General features: G+C 42.7%; 1 protein-coding gene and 1 long non-coding RNA gene across 5 annotated transcripts in view; one reads left to right on the forward strand and one right to left on the reverse strand.

Moving 5' to 3' along the window:
• The window catches only part of Amotl1 (angiomotin like 1), a 144548-nt gene extending 140227 nt beyond the window's left edge, over window positions 1-4321 (reverse strand). For 2 of the 4 annotated variants that reach the window (XM_074066886.1, XM_074066883.1), the window contains exon 1: window positions 4123-4311. The gene's annotated coding sequence lies outside the window, so the exon portion shown is untranslated. Of the gene's footprint in view, window positions 1-4122 lie in introns of all 4 variants that reach the window. The other 2 variants (XM_074066880.1, XM_074066881.1) reach the window with 2 other exon arrangements.
• Window positions 1-26740, forward strand: part of LOC141420912 (uncharacterized) — a 48665-nt gene extending 21925 nt beyond the window's left edge. The window contains exons 2-3 of the long non-coding RNA XR_012445637.1: window positions 24540-24685; window positions 26354-26740. This is a non-coding gene — a long non-coding RNA (uncharacterized lncRNA). The remainder of the gene's footprint in view (window positions 1-24539; window positions 24686-26353) is intronic.
• Window positions 26741-27191: the final 451 nt, after the last annotated feature.

Below are 27191 nucleotides of genomic sequence, written 5' to 3' on the forward strand. Positions count from 1 at the left end.
GGGAAAATACAATGATGTCTACTTTTACCACTCTTGCTTAACATATCACCGAGAGCCTAGCTAGCACAATAAAGCAAGAAAAAGAAATGAAAGTCACATAGATGGAAAGCAAAAACACTCTATCTGCAGATGACATGATGGTCTATGTAGAAAATTCCAAGGAATCTTTAAAAATACCTCTTAGAACTACTGAGTTCAGCACAATTGCAGGATTTGATATTAGCACTTACATTAATTTTACTTCTCCACATTAACAACCTGTATGTGGAAACTGAGGTAGAAATGCCATTTTCCATCACTCCAAAGAACATGAAATACTTAGGTATGAATTTAACAAAATATGTATAGAACCTATATGCTGAAAATTACAAAATGCTGATGAAATTATCCAAAGAAGACCTAAGTAATTGCAGAAATTTTTCATGCTCAAAGCTTGAAAGACTAAACAGTAAAGATGTCACTTCTCTATAAATTAAAATTAACAATCCCAGTAAGGTCTTTGTAGACATGGACTAGCTTATTTCAAAGTTTACATTGGAAAGTAAAAGGCCCAACAGTAGCCAAAATAAGTTTTAAAGGGAACACTAATGGAATAAATAACTCTTTGCCTAGTACATGGCTCATATGTAACTACTGTTTAACTTACTGCAGAGTTATGATCAGAGCAATGGCTGCACCATTAGGCCTCAGGGCCCTGGGAAGTGCCCTATCTTCATATTTTCTCTGTCTACCTGCTTCCCCTAGCAAACTCCACAGGAAGGTAAGATGAGGCCCAAGGAACAGGAAAGAGCTTTGTGTGGAGAGAGTTGTGTGTGTGCGTGTGTGTGTGTGTGTGTGTGTGTGGTAAAATTCATTAGCAAAGTAATCAAGTTTGTTATGCCTTTTTTTCCAAACAAAAATTATTCTTTTGAAGCTACTCTTCAAAAATAAAAGCAAAACGAGGACCTGGGGCTTTTAAAACTAAAAATTTGCTTCTTTAGTGGAGTAAAGCAGGAGAGTATGCAAGTACAGAAGGAGGTCTCTGGATGGATTTTGTGTTCCTCACAGCACCTCACAGGGCTGTATCTGGCTTGTGTCTGAGGAAACAAGGATATCACCTTGCTGCATATATACCATCCCCAAACTTACAGATTGTTGTTATTGCTTGGGGTGACTGGGTTCAACTGAACAGTTCTCATTCAAGTTCTCATACAGTTACAGTCAGATAGTTGCTGGTTCAAGAGACACCTAAGGGTTTCTTTTTATACATATTTGTGATTAAAAAAAAAAACCAGGGTTGGCTTGGCTTCTATCCTTGTAGCTTCTCCACATGTCAAGATGGGGACTTTCGCATGGTTTGGTCGTCTCAAAGCAATTGTCAGTCATGGGCTGAGGCTGCTTTGAACAATGTGCATTTCTTCCCATCTCTGTGTTCACTGCTATTACTTTGGTAGCTTGAAATATCCATAGTGGGAGTATTTACACCACAAACATTGGCAACACTAAAAATCACATTTGTTTTTTCCTTCTCTAGAGAGCCAAACTACACGCACATGACTTTACATGGTGGTCAGCGTCCCCCAGAGCAGAAGGGTCAATAAATAGGGGAGGAAGCTGCTAACCTTCTTAGAACCCAGTCCCAGTTGTCTCAAAATGTCACTTTCTTGTCATTCTAATGGTCAAGCAAGTCCTCAAGGCTAGCCAGATTCAAGAGGAGGAGAATCAGCATTAATCTCCCAGGGAGAGAGTAGCAAAGAATTCATAAAGTTTAGGCCCCTACAACATAAGCCCCTAATCAATGCTTGATGGATGAATGAAGAATGGATGAGTGGGGGGCTCTTTGAATATGAATAGGTATGTCCTTAAGTCATGCTGAAAATATTAAGCCTTTTGAGAGAGTTTACGTCAGTATCAGAGAGGCCAGTGATTCTAAATCTCCAAGGAGCCTGACTAAAATTGCTTGATACAGATCTATTTACATTTCATCTGCAGGTGTGTGCAGACCTGCTTACTCATGCCCTTCTTGCTTATGTACTTGGTTGATTGGCACTGTACACATTAGTCTCAGACTACTTGTTTTATAGATGTTTTGTGATATTTAGATTGGCTTTATCTTCCTAAGTAAACTCCAAGCTCTTCAAGAAAGTTCTCAATGTTTCTTTGCCATTCCTTCTTCCTACGGGGCCAAAAAAAGATATACATGCACACACACACACATACACACACACACACAAATACATGATAGGTAATAGAGATTATAAACTTTTAAAGGAACATAAAGAAGAAAAGAAACTAAAAATTCTTTATTGCCAGGTTTCAGAATCTTTCATAAATGTTCTTACTTACCTCTTCTATTCACCTGGTAAAGTAACCACTATTATTTGCATTTCACAGTGGAGGAAGACGTTTTAGGCATTTGGTTAAGGCCACACTAGGAAATAGAGGTACTGGGATTCAAATAAAGACCTGAATGGTTCCAAGGTCTGAAATTCATCCATTCTTCAGTTTGCACCCTCCCCCATTCTTCCCCATTCTCTTGGCCTCTCTCCTTGAAATGCCTACAAAAGTCATAAAAATGCTAATGGGTTTGATCCCCAGATAAGGTAATAAGTATTTCAATTTCTGTTCTGGTAAAAATGTCCTTTAAAAGTTTGGAAAGAAAAGCAACTTGCTCTAGGAGGGTCCTTGTAGTAAGGAGACCAGGTAAGAGTTTGCTGTCAGTCACTCAGGTGTGGATGGGCTGGACTAAGTGATGGAAAGGACAGATGTAAAAATGTTGAGGCATATGAAGAAGGTAAAATCAACAGACTGGTGATTGATTATATTATACAGGTGCTGATCAATTATTTAGAACCATCACTCTGGCTGCTTCAGGGAAGGAAATACATTCCAGATGGGAGATTTCAGTATTCCTGGAAGAAGATACAAGAACTTACACTAAGAGGACATCCGTGGAGGTGGGAAGAAAAGGATGGGTTGGGAGATGATGTGGAGCTTGAATCTGATTTATGTCTTGCCAAAACTAGATGTGAAAATGTGAGGCAAAGGAGGGTGGGGAGATATCCATAACTGCCATGGATAACCAGTGCTCTTCACTGAGCTGGTGTACAGAGGAGGAGCAGAACATAGGTGAGGATGAATTCTGCACATGGTGAGTTTGAGGTGAGTGTGTAGCCAGGCATTGTCATCAGAAAGCATTTGCACTGAAAGCAAAACAAACTTCTTTTGTCTCTCAGAGTTTTCCTCTCTTTGAGATTGTGCCAAATGGTGTATATGGCCCAGGTCTATGTCAAGAAGTAAAGGTCTCTGAAATTCTTAACACTTTCACTTAATAGTGGTTCCAGCTCTCTCCAAAATCCTATAGGCACCTCTGTTGTAAACAAGATGCCTTTATTGCACCTTCCAAAGCTAATAAGAGCTATATGACTTAATCAATGACAGTAACTCATAGGAAGTGTTGCAGGGAGATTTCAGTAGATTGTAGGATTACAGAGTATGCCCAGAGTCACACACACATCCAAAAAAATCTCATGCTCATTTTCTTGGAAGAAATTGTTCTGACAAGTACTAAGATGTGTTTGCACACATCTCCCCAACACACAGCAGCACAGCCATTGTTTACACAAGACACCTGCATGTCAGGACAGTTATCTTGGGTTCCTTTGTCTCCTGCTACATGTCTGAGGAAGAAGGAAAGCATTCAAGCCAGCTAAAGAACAAACCAAGGCTGTCGAGAGAGTTACTGTTTTTCTGCACAACAGAGGTTATTACGAGACTCTATAAAGGTCTACCCAAACACAAAGCCAGTCATTAGAAGGGCAAAGGGGATATAGATGGCTCCAGTCCAAAGGAGACCACTTCCAACTTGCCTCACCAATGAGCTCATTACACAGCTATTAGAATAAGCACCCAAATCAAGACTGGATTCGATTTCAATGTCCACCCTTATAACTTAGAACTGAGTCCACCCGGCCAGGGTCTGCCATCCCACCAGGTGGTGGCCAGCTGCCAAGGAACCAGCCATCCTTCCCACCCAATCGAGTGTCTCTTGACCTCACTCTAAATATACCCAGGGATGTCCTCCAAGGTTCCCTCAAATTAAGCTTCTTTGGATGGGAGCCCACTAAGTAGAAGTTTGCTTACCTGAGAGAAGGTCCTGGTAACTGGCAGTGGAAAAAACCACTAAGTTCTAACAGAAGGGACAGGGACTCCCAAGGGAAATCTCAGTTTTAAAAGAAGCAAGGTGACTTCATCCCTGGTGCCGTGGAGTTTAAAAGAGCAACGAGTGCTCCCTGGCTGAGCCAATTCTGCTTCATCAGTGGATGACTCCATTCAAATTATGCAGCCCTTGCCCAGACACGCCTGGCCTCTGGAAGGTGATGGCTGGAATCTGACTAGCTCTGTCATTCTCAGAGCCTCACAAGGTCCTAAAGACCAATCACCTTCACTAGCACCAGGCAGAGCAGAAGCATGCACTTATGTCCTTGTTGTATCATTATCTCCCAAGAATCTAACTGCAAATCACTGGAGAAGGAAAACAGGTATTTAGACTTCTGAGAGGCAAAACTTGGGGAGGTGGCAGGGAGGGAGAATAAGCAAAGATACTCCAGTCAGGAGGAGGGTGGTTAACAGCTGGGAATGGTCACCTTATGAAGAAGTCTTCAGAGCTGGTGAATTGCAAGCACACAACTGTGACAAAGAGAACAGTATTCATTTAAGAACAGGATCATGAGTCACTGAGCAAAGCAAGCATGCAGCCTTTCTAACAAAGGAGACTAATTTTCATTTTCATTTTCTTTTCTGTTGAATATGGTATCACTCACCTAGTTGGGGGTCATTTGTAATAAAATATCAGCTCAAAATGTGTCTACATTCTACCAGAGAGATTTAGGAAAAGATACAAAGGACTTTTCTGTATATTAATGGGAGGCCACACCAATTTCCAACACGAGTGTCAAGGTCAAGTACTCAGTGGCCATGGGCCTCTCTTGATGCCAAGTTCTCCATCTAAACTTTGAGCAAGATCGCTGGTTGAGGTGCCAGAGTAAGGAATGGCAATGGGTGTGACCTCTCTTGGAAGTAGACTCAGGGTTGGGGTTAGCAGCCAACTGCCCTTTCTTCCTTACCTCTACTCCAGGGAGCATAAAGTGACTCTAGGTCACTGGACATGTATTCAATTCCTTGCTGAGCTACTGTGACACTTTGAGATCTTGTGTCAAGTTTCACTGCAGAGAAGATAAAACAACAAATTATACCTTTCTATTCAGAGATCAGTATTCAAATTCAACATTACAGAGGGATGTTTGAGCTCAGATTTTAAGAAATAACAAAATGGCTAACAAAAAAGAATTTGCAAGGCTTCCATTCAGGGTATAAAAACTGATTAAAATAGAAGACGGGTGAGTTTTGTCAATGGTAAAACCAGTGAAGACAAGAGTCATTTTTATCTGTACCAAGAGTGGCATATAATAGGTGCCTAATACATAGAAAGTGGGTGGTGTCAGAAGGTCCCATCCCATTCTGGATTTCCAGGATAGATGTGCTGAGAAGGCTTAAAGTCACCATCTTTCAGTGAGGTGATTGAACAGAGCAGGAGTCAGTGGGTTTTATTGAATGCAAGAGGAAATTGGCCCTCTGCTCAGTCCCAGCTCCCAGGTTCATTGGTGAAGCTATAATGGAGCAAAGAAGGCCAGTTTCTGGGCTCAGGAGCCTCTTTGCCTGTTCTGTTCCCCTGTATATCAGCTAGATTTTCACATCTTTTCCCAGGGCCAGGACACCATCAACCATGTAATCTACCAATTAACTAATTATCTTTTGTTTGCAGCATTCTATTAAAATGTCAAACCTGGAGAAAAGTTGAGAGAATTTCACAGTGAACAGTCATGTACTTAGCACATGGCCTCTTCAATTAGCACTTCACTGTACATGCTGCTTTGATTCTGCATCCATCCCTCCATCTGTCATCTATCTATCTGTCTATCTAGCTATCTATCTAGAAATTCATCTAATTAGTTTTACTATTGTCTTTCACAGTGAATTGTTGGCATTGGTGCATTCTCCTCAAATATTCCAATATTATTAATGAGAGTTGAGTATTTACAATTGTTTTATTTTCTTTCTGATAAAATTCACATACAATGCAATGAGCAAATCTTAAGTGTAAATGCACTGGCCTGTGCAATCCAAACTCCCTTCAAGATACAGAGCATGGCCATTGGCTTGGAAAGTCTCTCCTGCTTCAACACCCCCAGAGAAAACCAACCTTCTGAGGTTTGTCACCATACATTAGTTTTACTTGTCTTAATATTTTGTAGAATCCTTTTTTGGAAATTGTTCACGCAGCATGTTTCTTGAGATTCGTCCTCCATCCTTCTTGTTGCTCTGATGATTCTTCGGTGTGTTCTTGTTTCTGCATAGCATTTTATGGCATGAAACTGCTGCTTTCCTATTGATGGACACCTGGGCTTCCAACGTGGGCTTTTCTGAATAAAGCTAAAATGAGGTTTTTCCCATGTCCTTTTGTGGACATTGATTTTCAGATCCCTTGGTTACCCAAGGGATGCTGGGGAATTAATTGGTCTTAGAGTAGGTATGTAATTAATTTCATAAGAAGTTGCGAGATATATTCTAATATACAATTTTCCCCTCCTACCAACAAAGCACAATAGCTGTGGTTGCATAATATCCTACCAGCATTTGTTATTGTCATGTCTTTAATCTTAGTCATGCTGGTAGATGTGGGCTGGTATTTCACTGCCATTCAAATTTGTATTTTTTAGCTGGGCACTGGTGGCTCATGCCACCTGTGATCTTAGCTACTTGGGAGGCTGAGATTGTGAAGATCATGGTCCCAAGCAAGCCTGAGCAAAAAAATGTTTGTGAGACCCCCATCTCAATGATAAAAGGCCAGACATGGTGGTGTGTTCCTGTCATACCAGCTGTGGTGGGAAGTATAAAACAAGAGGATCACAATTCTGACCAGCCTAGCAAAAAGCAAGCCCTGTGTCAAAACCAGCAGCGAAAAAGGCCACAGGCAGGGCCCAAGGGGTAGAGGGCCTGCCTAGTGAGCCCCATGCCCTGACCCCAAGCCCAGCACCACCACCACCACAAGAAAAGAAGAAAGAAAGGAAGAGTTTTCACTTCCCTAGTGACCAAGATACTGGAGCTTCTCATGTGCTTGCTAGTGTTCACTTGCCTTCTGTGAGTGTCCAAATCTTTTCACCATTTAAGAGTAATCTTTGGTTGTTATTCTATTATTTGTTTTAGGGGTTCTTAGTATATCCTAGATAACAGTACTTTGTCAGATACATTTTACAAATATTTTATTCCACTCTGTAGTCTCTCTCTCTCTCTCTCTCTCTCTCTCTCTCTCTCTCTCTCCCCCTCTCCATATATATACATATATATATATATATATATATATTTGCTTTTTGATACTGCCCTATGGATTCTTCTGCCAGTATTCTAGTTTCAGTTTTTGTGTTTGGGCCTATGTTCCATTACAAATTCATTTTAATTAATGATATGAGACAGAGCAAGATTCATGTGTTGCCTTGTGAATAAATGATTATTCCAGTGCTACTTGTTGAAAATGCTGTCCTTTTCCAATTTGGTTGCTTTGACACATTTGTTGTGGATCTAGCTCCATTTGTAGGTTGCTTATTCAGCTCCATCAACCTGTTTGTTGATTCTTACACCAGTATCATATCAAATAGTGTAAGTCCTCTTACTTTTATTTTTTTTCTGAGTATTCTAGTTTCTAGAAGTTCTATAGAAATTTTAGGATTGTCTTGTCAGTTTCCACAGAAAAGCATATAGCTTGAGAAGACCCTTCCTGGCCTCTCCTAGCTTCTGGTGCTGACCAGCAATCCTTGGTGCTCCTTGGCTTGTGGCTTTGTCCGTCCAATCTTTACCTCTGTCTTCACGTGGCTTCTCCCCATGTGTCTCCAGATCACCTTCCCTCCCACAGCCCATGGCTGTGTTCACATGTCCTCTTTTCATAAGAATGAATTAGGGTCCTGCACTAATAATGACCTCATTTTAACTTTTTACCTTTGTGAAGGCCCTATTTCCAATTAGGTCACATCCTGAGGTAGGAGAAGTTAGGACTTCAGCAGATCTTTTTAGGGGACAATTCAATACATAATAATAGTGTTTTTAGATCTATGTCATCCCTGGACTTTTGTTAAATTGTTCTGTCACTTGCTGATGCTACAGTGTTAAAATTGCATCTGTGGTTGTGGCAGTCTCCATTTTTTCTTTTAATCCTGTGCAATTTTGTGTCACTTACTCTGAACCTCTGTTATTGAATATGTGCACATTTATAGATATTTCTTTCTAACGTACTGAACTTTGTGCATTTTATACTAAAGTCTACTTTAACTGCTGTGAGCACTGTCACGCTAGCATTCTTATCTGAATGTTCACAGAACATTTTTAAACTTACTTTCAAACTATTGGTGATTTTTTTTATTTAAAGTGAATGTCCATAGACAGCAGAGAGTTATTTCTTAGTGTTTTTAAAATCCATTTTAATATTTCTCTTTTATTTAGCATGTTTAATTCATTAAGATTTAATGTGATTATTGATCTGGTTGGGTTTAGGTTGATGAACTTAGTATTTTTCTGTTTGTTCCTTCAGGTTTTTTTTGCCTCTCTGTTCATTTCTTTTACTTTATTTTATATGGATTAAATATATTTCAAAATTCCATTTTAATTTGTCTGTGGGCCTTTAGTCTATGGCTCTTTTCATTACATTTCTAACAGTTGCTTTTGGGATTAAAATATTAATCTTTTACTTTTCACAATCTACTAGCATCCCATGTAAATATATAGGATTCTTACAACCAACATAGAACATTTAACTACTTCCCCATCCTTTATCCTGTCCTTCCTTAGATGCATTATAAAGTCTACAATATAATGTCATGTTTCTTTAAACAATCACATTTTAAATAAACTAAGTAGAAAAAAGTTATTCTATTGCTACCAATATTTACCATCTATTCTATTTCACTTATTCCTGAATAATTGAGTTTCCATTGGGTTTTGCTTCTCTTTACCTTGCATTCCACCCAGTGTGAATGTGCTAATAAAGAGTTCTGCAAATGATGTCTTATTTTACTTTTATTCATCAACGGTATTTTCCCTGGAAATAAAAATCTGGTTGAACTCTGGAAAAAAATTTGGAGACTTCTTAAAAATCTAAACATAGACCTGCCGTATGATCCAGCAATCCCACTCCTGGGGATATACCCAAAGGAATGCAACACAGGTTACTCCAGAGGCACCTGCACACCCATGTTTATTGTAGCACCATTCACAATAGCCAAGTCATGGAAACAACCAGATGCCCCACTACTGATGAATGGATCAAGAAAATGTGGTACTTGTACACACTGGAATTTTACTCAGCCATAAAGAAGAATGAAATCTTATCATTTGCAGGTAAATGGATGGAACTAGAGAACATCATTCTGAGCGAAGTCAGCCAAGCTCAGATGACCAAAAATCGTATGTTCTCCCTCATATGCGGACTTTAGATCTAGGGCAAATGCAGCAATGTGGTTGGACTTGGTCACATGACAAGGGGAGAACACATGTGGTGATATAGAAATAGGTAGAAAACCCAAAACATGAAAGCATTTGATGTCCCCACTCCAGAGGAGCTAATACAGAAACCTTAAAGCTACAGAGGTTATCATGAGAAGGGGATCAGTAACCAGGGTAAAGAATCAACATGGGTCATAATATGTGTACATGAAAGCAATGCTAGGAATATTTCTGTATAGCTATCCTTAACTCAACTAGCAAAAACACTTTGTCTTCCTTATTATGCTTATCTCTTTTCTTCAACAAAACTAGTGATAAAGGCAGAATAGGACCTGCCTAGAATTGAAGGGGGAAAGGGGGAAGAGGGTGGGGGAGGGGGGCAAGGGGGAGAAATGACTCAAACAATGTATGCACATGTGAATAAATGAATAATAAGAATTTTAAAAATCTGGTTGAGAGGCTCTTTCAGCACTTTGAGGGCAAGGATCCAGGCCCCTTTCATTTTCCATGGGATTTGTGATGACTTCCCATTCATGCCATGGTGGTTTCCTCCAACAGTGTCTGTAATCTTTCTCTTTGTGACTTGTTTGCAGCAGTCTGACTACAATATGCCTAAATGTTATTTTTGTTTTGTTATGTTTTCAATACTAATCCCTTTTGGTGTTTCTGGAGGTTTTAAATTGTGAACCCTTCAGCCATTGTTGAGTCAAATGCTTTTCCATGTCCTTCTGGAGCTCTAATGACATGTGTGCTAGACCTGTGACACCACTATAAGGATCCCCAAGTCTACAGATTCACTAACTGCTTCTGCATTTGGATCATTCCTGCCAATCCATCTTCTGATTCACAAGTTCTTCTTTCACCTGCCTTGTGCTGGGATCCATTCAGTTTCCACTTCAAGTCTTGTCTTACTCTGTTCTTCTATTTCACTTGGTTTTTAAACAGTTTGTATGTCTGCCGTAAGATTTTCTGTATTTCCAATCACTCTGGATGTCTTTTTATTTACATATTTGAGCATAGTTTTCAGATTCTTGTCTGCCAACGCCAGCACCTGGATCATCACAGAAGTGGTCTCTGTTGGTTGTATTTATTTATTTATTTTTGAGATAGGGGACAGCCTGAGCTGGCCAACCTCAAACTCGTGATCCTCCTGCCTCAGCCTTCCAAGTTGTGCCATTATGCCTGGCTGTCTTTTCTCTTCAAAATGAGTCATATTTCCTGTTTTGTTGTATGATGAGTAATTTTGGAGTGTATTCTGGTCATTATGAATGATATGTTGTAGAAAACCTGAGTTCTACTAGGATTTTCTAAGGGAGACTGGTTTTTCCTTAATCAGGATTTTTAAATCCTGTGTACACTGTAACAGCCAAAATTTAAGTTCAGTTTCTTAAGCCATAGCTGAACATCTCCAAATGCATGTGTGGGTCAGGCATCAGCAAGAGATCTGAGCAAAACTTATTTGTAGAGCATAAGCCTTCTCTGTGCCTCACATATTAAATACAAGCCTTAAAAATTGAAACTGGGCACCAGTGGCTCACGCCTGTAACCCTAGCTACTCAGGAGGCAGAGCAAATAGTCATGAGACGCTTTCTTGAAAAAAATCCATCACAAAAAAGGGCTGGTAGAGTGGCTCAAGGTGTAGGCCCTGAGTTCAAACCCCAGTAACACACACACACACACACTAAAAGTTGTAAACCAGAAAACTTTTGCCATGACAGTAGCTTCTTCCAATTGTTTCTGCTTCTATCTCCTCTCTGTACCTTCAACTGTACTTTGTCCAGAATTTATAGCTGTTATCTGTAAGAGGTTTGGTCCAAAAGAGCTAATTGGACATTTCAGAAAACATTCATTTACATTTTGGGTTTCCCTTCAACAAAATAATTCATAACTCTTTGCTGTGAATGATCTTGTGTTTCACACTTTTTCTGTGGAAGGATAATGAGCTTCAGTAGAAAAGAGTGACACAACAAATAAGTGCTATCTGCCCCTAGGCGCAGAAGGAATGTGTAGGCCGGATGGCTGTAGTTTCTGTTATTCTTTCTTATAAAACTATGTGCAATAATCAGTAGTTTGTACCTACAGGGTATCATCTGAAAGTCAGGGTATGGAATTTGCTTGTTTGATGTTGGTAGCCCCTACTCTTCTTTGCCTCCTGACTCACATGTAGAGTCCTGCAGTCACTCAACAGTCAGAGAGTTAGTGTCTACCTGTAACCCATCCCAAACTAGAATAATTTATCATAGGCATCTGTCCCAGAAAATGAAGACAATTTAAGAATACCTTGTCCAGCTCAATTTGTGTTTTAGTTTTCCTCTTAAAAGTTAAATAGTCATGGGCTGGAGGGATGGCCAAAGTGGTAGAGTACCTGTCTAGCAAGCAGAAGGCCTGAGTTTAATCCGCAGTACCAAAAAAAGAAAGAAAGAAAAAGAGAAGTTAAATAATCAGCAAGGGTGGCAGTGCCTGTTTGTAATCCCAGCTCTCAGGAAGCTGAGATACAGGATGATTATGATGAGTTCAAGGCTAGCCTGGGCTGTAAAGCAAGACTCTATCACCAGAAAGTAGATAATCAATGTAGATAAATAAATATAAATTAACAAAGATGAATCAAGTCATCCCATTTCCCCTCCCAGACCATACTTTTGTTATCCTTTGCTGTTCTTCACAATTTATTTTCAAACTTGAGTATCCACGAGACTCCCTGAAGGAGTTTGAAAAGTGCTGATGTTCTCACTACGACCCAGAATACTTACGTCACATTCTCAGGGATTGGGACTGAAGCATTAGTATTTTTACAATTCTTAGGGTGATGCCAATATGCAGACAAGAGGACCTAACGATGCAATTGCCAGAGGTTTTTCAGATATCATTTTGTATCTCCTACATAACACAGACCCTGTCCTCCATGGAGTTCAGAGAAAGCAGGATTTGAAGAAATGAAACTTCAAACAATTTGAAATCAAAAGCATCCAATATATGTAACATGCACAGCAAGTGCTGAAGTGCATAGAGGCTAAGTGTTTCAGGACAGATGTCCTGGATGCATCAGAGTTGGCTACATCTTGGCGGAGGCCTTACCATATAGGGAGGGATCTCCTCCCTCCAAAAAGTGTTTCAGTAGCAGGTGGTAGAAAGGGACACAGTGGCACATTGGAGTGACAGAATCTGCTTTACAGAGTCCTAAGTCCCAGATTCCTGGCTCCTATCTGCAGTGTGTGAGAATGCTGTTTTAATACTTGACTTGACTTGAGAATTTGTGAACACCACCTTCGACCAGAGAAGCTTGTGTGGAATGTGCCATTGCTGGCCAGGTATACTGTGTGTCTGCTGTGAAACCCAGGTGAGTTGGGCCACCTTACTTCTGTTTGCCCAGGGTTGCTGGCCAACAGGAGAGCATATAGCATGGTTTTTGACCAAGCTACATAATAGACTCCCAGGAGGATGGTGAAATGCCTATCCCTGGGCCTACCCTAGAACAATTAACTTAGAACCTTTCTACAAGGATGCCAAGCAGTGGTATTTATTTCAAGCCTCCCCAAATAATCATTAGGGCATATGGCAGGATAGAAATATTAATGAGGACTTGATGATCCATTCTCAAGGGTTTTAGGTAAATTTGAAATCCCCTTCCTGCCACTCCTGCAGCAGCCTAGAGGAAACTGGCAGGACTTCTGTTAAAAAGGTTAAGACTTGAACCCTTACTGACTGTGTGACATTAGCTAAGTCGTCATACATCTCTGACGTTCCATTTAATTAACAGTAAAAGAGACAAAAAAGCTACCAATGGGACTCAAGGAGGCACCATATCTAAAGCAGCTGGCACACAGTGTGTACCTCACAAACACCTGCCCCTCTCCTCTCTGCTCCGTCCTACCCTACCCCAGCACTGCCTTAACAGTGATGCCCTGTGGTTCTGACCTCTTTTTCCTTGATTGATGGTAGCCACAGGATCCACTTGGATTTGCAGTCCAGCGTTTTGATTCCAGCTTTTGAATTTGGTCTGGCTCTTCTTTCGGGACCCAGTTTCCATCATCACCTGCTTCTGTCACTCAGTGCTAAGCTCTAGGGGATGGTTTCTAAAAGTAGCTGGTCCACGAGGGAGGGCAGCTGATTTAAATTTGTCCTGGACTTACATCTGGTGCAAGGCAAGGCTGGGCAGGTCTGACCCCTCCTCAGAACCTTAGGTTGGAGTCTGCAAAAGGTTGGGGAGATTTTGCCACAGAGCTCTGAGTCTCCATATGCCAGGCAACTTATGTGGCAATTTAATGCACAAAACCATTTGCCTCAAAATCTGTCTGGACTCAAGCTTTGGGTGCTGCTCTGAGTGAGAGTAACCACAATGTAACCCAGAGTTTTTGATCTACTAATGACTGTACTGAACGGAGACAGGTGATTTTATGCCTACCCCGGGACAAGGACAGGCAGATACAAGCAGCGCAGGGATCAGAGACATTGGAGGAAAGGGGCTGATAAATGACACAGAAAAGGTTGTTGATTTATGTTTAGAGAAGCTAAAACAGGATACAAGATGGAGCCTCAATGAGAGAAGCAGACTGTAGGATACAGGAGCAGACCAGACCTGCAGCAGAGTAGGTATTTATGAATGGTTTTTGCAGGAGTGGAATGAGAAACTTTTAAGGTGAGGATGTTCTGGGGCTGTCCACTGAGCATCTTGCACTTTGCAGGGAAGACTTACCAGCAAAGTAGGCAGCACAGGGCTGTCAGGGGATCTCCCCAGTGTCAAAAGGGATTTGTGTCCTCTGGATCAAGGGAAATTAGGTTTTATGTAGCCAAGCCCTATCAAGAAAGAAGGATTGAGCACCTCCAGGGTTAGGAGATAAAGAACACAAAGAGGAATAGTGAAAAGAACACAGACTTTGGGGTGAATCAAATTGGTTTCTCCATTACAGCACTTAAGCCTATATGACTTTAAGCAAGTCACTTAACAATTCTGAGCCTCAGTTTCTCATATGTCAAAGTCAACATTCATCAGCAGTTGATCATGTACTAGATGTAGCAGACACGGGGACACTGTAATGAACAACAGAAACAGGTTTCTCACTGCATGCTGCTAGCAATCTGGTAGGGAAGCCAGACAAGAGAAAAGGCCCTGAGTAAGTGGTAGAAGTGATGTGGGTGGTGCTAAGCCCTTTGATGGGTGTAAACCAGGTGAAATGACTTGGAAAGTTTCTGTGAATAGGCACCATTAAACAGAGCCTCAAATGGTGGAAAGGAGCTGCTTCTGCAGAACTCTCCGACACAGAAAAAGCCTTGACAGTTCTCACAAACAGAAGGAAGTCATTGTGGAAGGAGGAAGGGAGCCAAGGAAGATGGGCCACACAGGGCCTAGAGAAGGGGTCTGAATTTTGTAAGAGGAAAACCATCCCACCTCTCAGAGTATGAGAGCAGGCTGGGTGGTAGCCACTCTGATGGTAGAGAAGTGTCTGTGGAATGGGTGCCACTAAGACACAGGAGGCTTAGAATGTAACCCACATGTCAGCTGGTGGTAGGTTGGAAACTCTGTGAAGGAAAATCTTCTAAATCTGACCTAAGACTCAACCTTTCTAGTTGATATAATTTGAAATCTACTTCTGTGAAGAAGTGAACATTCCCATTAAAGCACCTCATTAATAAATTTTCTGACTAACTTTCATGAGATTAAGATTTATCCTGGACTCTAACCATCCACTCACCTGCCATTTGTCGGTCAATTGTCTTAGTGTTTAGGCAATTGTTTAATGAAACAATTCTTTCTTTTAGCATCTTAGTCTAATAATAATCTAACCATTCTCTTTTCTTATAAAACATCCCTAACCAAAAGTAAGTCTTGGTATTGGCTTACTGAAGACCTTGTCATTTGCAATAAAATCATAATAAGTGCTGGATGTGCTTACAACTGCATTTTTTGTAACATTTCTGAATGCTCCTGAGGTTAGTGGCCAGTGAATATGGGAAGCCCTCCTCACGTTTTATGTGTCCATGACTCCTCATCCTCTAAGCTCCTTAGTGTGTGTCCTTTCTCTGACTGCAACACATGGCGCTAGCCCTTGGAGTTCCACTAAAATTCAGCTCCCACAAGCCCTGGGGTGTGTGTGGGGGCGAGTAGGAGTGAGCAATTATGATAGACTGACTTGTGTTTCACAAAAACACTATGGTGGAGTCCTAACCCTAGTACCTCAGAATGTGACCTTATTTGGAGATTAGGTCTCTACAGAAGTAATTAAGTTAAAGTGAGGTCACTAGGGTAGGTCCTAATCTAACATGACTGGTGTCCTAATAAAAAGAGGACACTTGAAGGCACACATCTACACAGGGAGAATGCCATGTAAAGATGAAGACAGAGGTCAGGGTATTGCTTCATCAAGCCAAGAAATGTCAAAGATTTCAAGCAAATGACCACAAGGCACACAACAGAGGCTGGAACAGATTCTTCCTGACAGACACCAGAGCAATCAGTCCTACCAACACTTTCATCTCAGACTTTGAGCCTCCAGATTTTTGGGTTTTTTTTTTTTTTTTTTGGCAGTAATGTGGTTTGACTTTGAGGCCTTTGTGCTTGCTAGGCAGGTGCTCTCCTACTTAAGCTGTGCCCCCAGCCCATTCTTCTCTGGTTATTTTTGAGGTAGAGTCTCGCATTCATTCCCGGCTGGTCTGGACCACAGTCTTTCTGTTTATGCTTCCCATGTAGCTGGGATGACAGGCATATGCTACCCTCCCAGCCATTTTGATTGTAATCTGTCAGTGGAAACTGACATGAGCGATAAAAAGAGATAATTGTGAGGAATTAATGAAGATTAAGGAGGCTCTCAGTTACACTTTTTCAGCTTCTGGCTCTAGCTGATATGAGAACAGAAAGGGAGTTTGGATTTTTGTCCTCTGATTTCTTTCCTGAGGAAGCTCTCACACCTTCCTAGAAGAACATGATGACTTTCCCCTAAAAAGGCTGTTTGCTCAGCATGGAGCCCAAGGTAATTAGGACAGAAATAAATGCCTTGCAGGTAGAGTTACTTTGACATGGAGATATACTCTGAAAATTATCATGCAAGGGGAACATTGCATAGAGTTCAAAATAGCATAGAAGATATTTTATAAAGGTGTGATTTTTGGAGACTGAAATACCATTTTCAGCAAGTCCAGCACAACAGTTTCAAACTGTACAAAGTAAAATACATGATGAGATTTCTGGCTTTTAGGAGCCATGTGCAAATGTTGTTTCATCTCTTTCCCTCCTAGAATCACATTCAATATGGTGAGTGGCTTCTTGCCTGCTATCTCACGCTCAGTCTGGGGCACACTTTCCTTGCAGTGGTGAGAAGACATCTCCAGAGTATGAAATGGGTGTCCTTCCTCTCTAACTCCAAGAGTATGCTGTTGACTTTGCTTCTTAATTAACCTCTACTGTATGATTCAGGCAAAGTTTTATCATTTCAAAATCTACCTAGAAACTTTCTTTAGGTGAAAATCTATAAGTGAAATTTCAAAATAAAATAAAAAGGAGAAGCAGCTAACTAACTTTACTTTCAGTTGTGTCCTGCATCCAACTAATTTGCAACAGGCCAAATGTCCCACTGACAAACAACAATAGAAAAGGTAGATTTAAAAGTAGCTGAGTGTTAGAGTGTTGCCATGGCAGTCTGGACTGGAGAAGCCAAGCAAGGGGTCTGAAGAAGAGGCGAGCCTGACATTCTATACTGCTCAGGAATTTGCCAGCTTGAGACAATTTAGGGTCAAAGACTAAGCTGCCAAGCAGAAAGCAGGGGGAAGTGGAGCTACTCAGGCAGTCAGAATTAAAAGAGAGGGAACACAAGGATGCAAGCATGACATTGTAAGGTACTTTCCTTCTCAAAGCAATTGTCTGCACATGAGTAGCATGGAGTCAGGCTGATGAGCCCTGGAGAAAGCATCAGCAGAAGGCTGAGACTGAAGCAGAGCTTCAACAGTCTCACCATGTTGAGCAGGAGGGATTATGGGAGCAGCTAGGCTCCCATCACCTTTTCAAGAGCCATGTCGTAGAAATAGATAAAGTGTTACAAAGAATGAACTGTAGCCTCAAATCAGTCTAATCTTCCCCTGGATTGCCTTCAAGAAATGATTTGGACTGTTAAATCAGAGTTGGTCACAGTTACCATCTGCACTGGTAGCAAAAATCATCAAAGGCCCCAAACCATCTCAAGATGGCAGCTCTTTGTAGCACCTCAGCAGAGCGATGTGCTCTCTCCCAAGTCCAGTTGCTGCATGAGACCTGTTGGCAGCACCTATGTGTCAGTACCACTCTGAGTGTGGGTACCCGAATGGTGTTAAGATCTGGTCCTGGTCCTCTAGAGACTCACTGTCTATAGGGGAAACTGTCAAGTAAGTCGCTGATGCAATAAGTGTAGTAAGTTCTGTGAAAGAATTAAAAGGATCACTAAAATGTGCTGGGAGCTTAGTGGAGGGGCATCTAATCTGTCCTCGAGGTGGAAGATAGGAGTCAGAATGGACTTTCCAGAGAGAAGAACACCTCGTCTGAGCCAAAAACCTGGTAGGATTTCCCCAGGTGATGAGTGTGAGAGGTATGAAAGGCAGAGGGAATAGCGTCTGCAAAGGGACACCATGGCTTGTCCAGAAAACAACAAATAAGTTGACTTGATGTAAGGTGCCACATGGAGAAAACCAAAGGAACAGCCGGAGAGAGACAGAAACGGCTCATGAAGGGCCTTTTGTGACAGAAGTTAAGGTGAGCCTCAATCATTGCTGTGAAACTGCAGCAGAAGACTTCAAATGAAACATTTACCTAGTACCATGCTGCTGGGATCACATGGAGTCCTTCCCTTTGGAAAGACTGGTTATCTCATGAGATGACCTTTTAATTGTCAGGTATACAGTTATATCTTTGATGAATAAACTGATCAATGAAGAGACTAACATTGCACAGGTGGCATATCATAGTGGTTAAATTGGTAAACAGACCTTGGAAAGGAAACATGAAAGATATTTGAGAATTAAACATGGCACTTGGCGAGGGGTGAGTCAAGGATGACTCCTAGGTTCCTCGATTGGGCAACTGGACTAATTTCTTTATGACAAGTAATCATAGTCTTGTACCTGGCCTGACTACCTTCTAGAGTATGAGCTCCTTAGGTGAAGCAATTCAGAACCACAGACTCTATTGGATACCATCTACAAGTCATGCACATTCATTCCTCACAACAATGGAAAGAGCTCAGTGGTATTGTTTTTTACCATGTGGTGATAAGAAAAATGCTCTAGACTCCACAGCAGCAAATGAATGAGTTACAATTTGAATCTAAGTATATCTTATCTTACACCGGGAACTCTGATTTATTAGCTTTTCTAAGAGGTGGCGCTTGGATTTGAACTTAAGGCTGCTTTGAATTGGTTCTCAAACCCATCCAGATTTGTATGGTTCATGAAGATGGCCCCACAGCTATGGAATTAATTGATGTATCTAGGCCCTCTTACATTGACAACTTACATGTATATTCCAGTGGTTAAAGTGGGCCCAGCTGTGTGAATGCAACCCCAGGACATGAGCCATTTCTTATCTTCCCCCTCTTTGTGAGCCCCATTCTGTGAGGCTGGGAAACTCAGCTCTTTCACCACTTAGTCCTTCTGCTGAGCAGTCAAATGTAAGCTGAGAGCCAATTAGTGAGAGCTGGAGGGAAGGTGTTATTCCTGGGAGGAGGGACCAGCTTCTGATCTGACTTTTCTGTTTGGCTGTTGTCAGAAGTGGGCAGAGGACTAATTATAGCAGTTTCCATTGCATTTCTCTTCCTCCAGAGAGAGGCCATGGGCATGCTATATTGGCATCTTTCTTTGGGATAAGGCAGCACATCCTCCATACCCTTGTGGAATATTTCCTGCAAATTGTCTCCAGACTCCATCTGGATTCGTTCCCTGGGTCTCCTGCCCAAACCAGGCACCGAATGTATCAATATGATAATCAGCAGTGTGATCAGTTTAGAATTTGCAAAATCCGTTCACTTGGATGATCTCATTTCTTCTCCACCACAGGCCAGTGGGCTGGGCAGGGAATGATCTCCATTCCCCTATTGTACAGCAGAGGAAATTGAGGCTAGAGCCTGAAGCAAAGTGGTCAGTACCTGCACCAGGCCCACAGCTGATGTCTCTGGGGCCTCTAGAACCCAGTGTGCAGGAAGGCGAGTACTCCAGGCCAGACACCACCCAGTGGGGCAATTCTCAGAGGGCTTCAGGGAGTTGCATATGTGGGAGGGAGCTGGGGCTGAGGCACTGAGGTAGAAGAGGGGGTTGCTTAGAAAAGGAGAAACCCAAGTCTTTCCCTCCCTTTCATGCCTAAGGCTCATTTTCTTTTAAAAGTTGCCTAGTACCTGTCTGAATCTGCCTGCACATGCCTGCCCCAGTCTCTTCTGCAGGGTAGAGGAACGAGGATCTTTACCTGTACTGTCAGGACAGGTCTAGGCCCCTCCCAGTAACCCTGAAAGAAGAATGTCAGTTATCTTCCATTACCAGGCTGGCAGGCCTCTTTTCAAAAAAGCTTCCAGAGAGAGGGCTGGGCATGGGTACCTCCCTGTTTTTCTTGCCCCTAGGAGCATTTCATATTGAATTTGAGTGGAATCTAATACAAGTAGGCAACTGAAGCAAGTGCTGCTTTACAGACTTTGATTGTTCCCTCCCCTGTGCACATGTATTTATATAAAGCTTCTATGTCCTTTTGAAAGATGCATGGCCCTGTCTCCCTGCTCCTTGCCCTAGGCCCCCAAAGCTCATTGTGGGGTCTATGTCCTAATCAAAGCCATCTGTCATCACCTTCGATTAAGCCTCATAACCCTGAGTTTGTCTCTTTGTTTCCAGCATTCCAGTAAACGAAAAGAAGGCAGAAAGGAAAGGAAGGAGTGAAAGGCCCTGGTCAATGATACTAACCTCAGTCTATAAGAGAAAGCACTACAGTGTAGGTTCAAGAATTCTGCAATTGAGATACTTTAAAGCGACAGAGGCCAACAGGAGAAGGGGACCAGGAGCTAGACAAAAGGTTAGCTCAAGAAGAATTAATTTAGAAGGTAACACACATGTACAGGAAAGCAATGTGAGTCAACTCCCTGTATAGCTATCCTTATCTCAACCAGCAAAAACCCTTGTTCCTTCCTATTATTGCTTATACTCTCTCTTCAACAAAATTAGAGATAAGGGCAAAATAGTTTCTACCTGGTAGCGAGGGGGTGGGGGGGAGAGAGAGGTGGTGGGGAGGTAAAGGAGGGGACAGGAGGAATGGGGGAGAAATGACCCAAACATTGTATTGCACATATGAATAAAAGAAGAAGAAAGAATTCTGCAATTGAATCATGAGCAAGTATTTCCACATTTTTGAGCTTAGTTTCCTGAGCTACAGAATAAAGATGTTAATACCTGCCCTGCCTGATTCATAAAGATATTGCAAGGATCACAGAAGGTAGAGAAAAGTTAAGTGCCTTCTTGTAAGCCTGGGACAGCCTTGAGGCTGGGACTTGATCTGTCAGTAATCTTACCAGGACAGCTGCATCCCCAGGCCTGGTTTTGACAGAGGCACTGGGAAAACAGAAAGGAAGCAGTGGATTGGAGGTCTTCAGTTCAGGAAGACCTGCAGATCTTGGGTCTCAGAACATAGCAAAGACTTGCTTGTCAATGTGTCTCTTCCAGCTCAGCTTTTCTCTGAGCCTTAAGCTTTTATATGAAGGGCTGCACATATATATCTTGTTGGGACAAGTCATATATGACATATATAACAGTTCTGGGGGAAGAAATCTTTCACTGCTGGGCTACTCAGGAATGAAACCCTCCCCCTGAGGCCCTGCCTGCACCTGGTCTCCATATCTGCACCCTGATGGTGGGGAGGGATTTTGACCTGGGAGTAGAGAAAGGCAGGGTAAGGTTATTTTGGAGAATGGACCACTTCAATAGAGGCCAAGTGTGGAGTGAGAGGGGCTTCGGGAGGACATGTCTGATAACCACCATATGGGGAAAGAGCACTGGGTGACAGAGCGGGAAGCAGGAGAGAAGGTGCAGATATCCATCCACTCACTTATTCATTCATTCTGATAGACCTTTTAGAAAAGTAAGAGCTGAAGTGGTCATCCAAACTGGAAACTCAGAGTTACTAGTGGCTAGAGCTGGTCAGAGTAGGATGAGGATGAGGGTAGGGGTAGGGATACCGGGGGGGCCAACCCACAGGAGCCGTTAGAAGCATCAGGGGAGTTGAAAGAATACCTGAGGCCAGGCAGATGTTCATCAGTTCATCAGCCCACAGGGACTGGTCTCTGCTTCCTGCCACCATGATCTGAGTAGCTTTGCTTTGCCATTCCCTCCTGCGGCCATGATGTTCTGCCTCACCCAGGCCAATAGCAGTGGAGTCGGCCAACCATGGACTGAAACCTCTGAAACCAAATAAATCCCTGAGCCAAAATGAAATCCTTTTTCCTTGAAGTTGATTTTTTTAGGTATTTGGTTACAATAATGGAAGCTGACTGACCCATCATACAAGGGCTGGATCTAGAGAGAATAAGGTAGCCAGGAGAGTGTGTGCTCTGTAATGAGGGAATTACACTGAGTCTTTCCTTGCTCCCTCTTTTTCTTGTCCTTCCTTGGCCCTTATCTCTCCTTCCTATCTTAGGAATAGCAGTCCTCTTCTCTACCTACAGGTGAGGCTCTGGGGAGTTTTTCAGAAAGACTTTGATCCACTCCACATTATTAATGCCCCAGCATATGGAGATTGGCCAACCCAACTTCATGGGATGGATGTCCCAATGGTAGACTTCCAGGTACAGACAAGCCTTGCTCAACCTTGTGCACACTGATACCTACCAAGGAAGACTGTGACATATCATCATCTAAGACCAGGTAATATATTTAGCTCATTCTGTGTTCCCAGTTCCTTTCCACTAAGCTAACATTTGGCACACATGGCAGCAGATAACAACTGTGTTGAATGACCAAAGCTCTATAGAATCTTAAAAATGTAAAGGCCTTTGCTTCATTTCCCAGTCTCCAGGCAGGATTCTAGCTCCACCACTACACCTGGAAGCTATTCAGATTCTGTAACAGATTTAATGGCACATGCCAAGAAACAGGCAGAGAAGTACCACTCAGATATTTCAACTTCCATTTGTTGAACAGGTACACATTGAGCACCCCCTCTGAGACAGTCTGTAGACACAGAGATGAACAGACCTCAAGAACAGAACTTCACAGTCTGGTTGGGGATAGCTACTACATTCACAGTGGACGGTCAAGGGAGCTGAGGTTCATTCTGCAGCAGAGATCTGTGGGTAGATGCTTGAGCTGCATCTTAAGAATGAGTAGGGGTTTGACAGGTGGGTAAGCTGGTGGGATTGGTAAGAGTAGAGCACCTGGGACAAGGGAATCTTTATTTATTTATTTATTTTTATTTTTTAATTCTTTAATTTTTATTTTTTTATTATTCATATATGCATACAATGCTTGGGTCATTTCTCCCCCCTGCCCCCACCCCTCCCTTACCAACCACTCCGCCCCCTCCCTCTCTCCCCCACCCCCTTGATACCCGGCAGAAACTATTTTGCCCTTATCTCTAATTTTGTTGAAGAGAGAGTATAAGCAATAATAGGAAGGACCAAGGGTTTTTGCTGGTTGAGATAAGGATAGCTATACAGGGAGTTGACTCACATTAATTTCCTGTGCATATGTGTTACCTTCTAGGTTAATTCTTTTTGATCTAACCTTTTGTCTAGTTTGGGACAAGGGAATCTGAAGCAAGAGACATCCATGATATAGTGTTCACAGCAGTGCTACCCAAAGTGCAGATCCACAGTGAGATAAGAAATTCACCAGTATTGCTTCCATCAAGGAGAAAATCTTTCCATAAGAAAACTGTCCCCTGAACTGAAATGTGCTCAGTGTCCATTGCTGCACATTTTGGCTCCTGCATGGGATGGTGACAAAGGGTTTGCTGAAAGGCAGTTGATCTCTGGACACCATTGTCTCACAGTTTGTTAGTCAGTGTTCCATCACTATAACAAAGCAGCTGAGATAATTAATTTATAAAAAGAAAATGTTCATTTTATCTCACAGTTTTGGTATGTACAGTCATAAATTGTACAGTCCCTTTGCTTTGGGTCTCTGGTAGATGTGCTGATGACAACGGTGATTGCATGGTGAAGCAAACTGCCCAACATGGCCGTGAAGCACAAGAGAGAGGGGAGGCTCGGGCACAAGATCCCCTTCCAGGGCAAAACCCTGTGGCCCAAAGACTTCCACTAGGCCACACCTTCTTAAAAAGTTCTGCCTCCCAAGAATGTTAGTCTAGGGACCAAATCTTCATCACAAGGGCCTTTGGGGACAGTCAATATCCAAAATATAGCAACAGTTTACCAAGGGCTTTCACACAAGTGCAAGCTCTCTTTCCCCTCAAAAAAAATCCTATGAGCTTGTCAGGGCAGGTGTCATAACCCTCACTTTATAAGGTATCGATTGAAATAAGGAGAGGTTAAGGTTCAGCTCACACAGCTGCAAATCAGTGAGGCTGGGACGCATCATAGTCCTCTCTCAGCCCTTTCTTCTTGTTCACTAATGGCTTCTGAAGGAAAACCAGGCTGTGACTAAGCCCTGCAAACTCAAGAGGTCCCTCAGGGCCATGCCAGACAGAGTGTGGTATAAATGGGCCATGTGTGACCTCCAATGGCATTTCTCATGTTCTTCCATGTTATATTACTGTCGTCTCATAAATGGAGCCAAGATAACTCTCCCTTTCCACTCACCCATTCCTGAGTCACTCCCACCTGCCATCCCAGGAGAGCTTCACACAGATTTGGCATTGGCCTCATGCAGGGTAATTGCCTCATATACTCATAGGTACACCAGGCAGCTCCTCCAAATAGTTTTCACTTTCCACAAATGCCATTCTGGGGTGTGTTGCTCTTACCCTGACCAGATAGGGCCATGATGCTGTGCTGAATTGTCCTTTCCATTCTCCTTGGAACAGAGCGGCCTGGGCATAGCTGTTTTTTTTAATCTTTTTTCAGGTGACGATGCCAAGAACAATTGGAGCCAGCTACAGGAAAGATCACATGGGACAGGAGAGAAGAAAATCTCCAGGCCTCAAGAACTACCAATCCTCAGTTATTTTCTGGCCATTCCTTCAAACAGCAAGCAAGCAGGAAAGCTCAAGGTACCAGGACTGTGGTCCCCAAGGCTCTCTGACTGTGGGAACATTCTATGGAGCCGAAGTGACTTACAGATGCTCAATTGCTCTAACACCTGGGCTCCTGGAACACAGCCACACTGCCTGTCAACATATTGGAAAGAGGCTCAGGCAGGCTCCTTACATTTGCAGGCTCTCAGCTAGGAAGCATTCTGGGTCTCCAGCCTTTTAGAAGCTGAGTCTTGGAAAATACAATGTAGACTCACAATGCTGGAATGATACAGAAAACTTACCCCAAAAGATAAGGTGACTTTTCCTCAGCTTGGTTTGAAGTAGCATCTTTTGAGTTAGTACCTTACTAGGTAAGGAAAAAGAGCACTGGATGGCAGTGAGTAGGCTGTCCTGCCCCAATACCAGCTCTCCATTGACCCAGGACAAGTCTCTTAACCTCTCTGGGCCTCTGCCATATAAAATGGGGTACCATTAACTCTCACAGCTGGCTCAGGAATGAGAGGTAATACCAAAATGCCTGAAGGCTTTGAGGCATCAGACTCCAGGTGGTCACAGGGCCACCTATATTATTTACATCTCAATTAGCCTATTGGCTCCCACCAGCCTGCTCTGTCTCTTACTTTTTCTAGCAAAGAATTTTACTTTTTCATGTAAGAAAATGGTGCTGTCTCTATGGCAAGCACAATGCTTGGGAAGAAAGCCAATTCCCTCTCCTGGTTTGGCTAAGTGGTGTCTCTCTGTCTCCCTGGGATCTGGACATTCTCTCAAAGGCTTCTGGACATATTTATACTCGGCTGATTAAGGTGGGGGGACATACAACCCAGGAAAGCATCTGCTCCAAAGGCTCTGAGGAAACAGGGAAGTGTTGGCACTCAAGCAGCAAGGGTGCATGGAGACCCAGCCACTTGGCCTCCTTTTATAAATGAAAAACAGGGCCCAGAGAGGCCTGTGGCCCTCTCCTTGTCCGGCAAGGTAGGGCATAGAGTTAATGTCACAGTGAAACTGCTCAGCTGACCCCCTGGGCCGAAAGCTTGGCTGGATTTCATACCTGAATCATATAATCAACTCTCAGTTCCTTTCTTGTCACAGGTCCCACCAGCCATTCTGCATTTGGGCAAAATCCTCACCACAGATGATGAAGTCTGCTGGGGAATGCCTTTGGGCCAGTTATTTATTTTTAAATATTTGCCTCCAGAGATGGTAGGAAGGAGAGGAAGCAGCCTGGGCTATGTTTTTGGATTATGAAGTTAGTGACCTATATTTCATATGGGGGTGGAGGAAGCAAGCAAGCAAGCAAGAATTCTTGCAAGTGACACTGATATGGTGAAAAAATGCTGAGGAGCTGAGAAGCCCAGCTGGGGTCTTTGGAAATGTTGTCTGTTTTAATTGGATGTGTCTCTACAGAACTAAGTGGTGGTGGGCCCATCACAGGCTCCTTTTAATCAGTGGAGTTCACATTTCCCTACAGCAGCTCCATATAGAAGAAAGAGAGCAATGGGCTAGGGCTGAGGGAGGAGGATGCGATTCCAATTTGAAATATGGCAATTTGGGGGAAGGATTTTATTTCAAATGGGACTTGGCTTTGTGCCTTAGTGAATAGATTTTTTTGAAGTAGAAGGAAACTGCCCTTCTTTTGGAGCGAGAATCCAGCATCATCTTCTGTTCCACTTTTTCTTTTTATAGAATGTACATGATGTTGTGAGCAGGGGTCCTTTTCCAAGGCTTCCAGCAGCAGAGTTCACAGTTTCCCAGCCCAAGGGGAGTGCAGACAGGAAAGTTGGGTGCAAGTGGCAAAGGTCAAAAAAAGAATGACAGGAACAGAGGAGACACAGACCCAGTACCTGACACCAGGGGTGAGAACCTACACTGTGATGAGTCTGGGGGTGCCTCCAGTGTTTATTTGGCTCCTCAACAAACGTTGGTTGGCAGAGCTATTCATGGTGAGCACTGGCATTCTCCCCATATAAGCCTTAAAGGGCCCATTTTTGGCCTTAGTCAGAGGCATATCTTGGGATCTTGGGACCACCAAGCAGACCCAAACATGGGCTTGAAGCCTATGAAGATCTCGACCACAGGGTAATAGCAAACATTGTGGAACATCCCAAAACTGTAGGCACCTCCTGGCATTGTCTGTTCGGGTTGCTGTTACAGAACTCTGGAGACTGTAAATAGCACACATTTATTTCTTACAGTTCTGGAGGCTGGGAAGTCCAAGATCAAGGGCAGACAGATTTAGCTGCTGGTGAGGGCCTGCTTTCTGGTTCATAGATGACAGAAGGAGCAAAGGTGACCTTTCAGGCCTCTTCAATACTTACCCAGGTGTGAGGGTGGAGCCCTTGTGATTGACTCACCTCCTAAATGCCACACAGACATGGGGGTTAGAATTTCCACATAAATTTGTGAGAGGACACAAATGTTCAGTTCATAGCACCCACATCCTCAGGGAAGCCTTAGAGCCAATTGAGATTGAGAGACAGAGAAAGGGGAAAATAAAAAGGGAGGGTTTGGGGTGGTTTGCTAT

Source organism: Castor canadensis, chromosome 2 (genome assembly GCF_047511655.1).
Source record: "Castor canadensis chromosome 2, mCasCan1.hap1v2, whole genome shotgun sequence".
Lineage (NCBI taxonomy): Eukaryota > Metazoa > Chordata > Mammalia > Rodentia > Castoridae > Castor > Castor canadensis.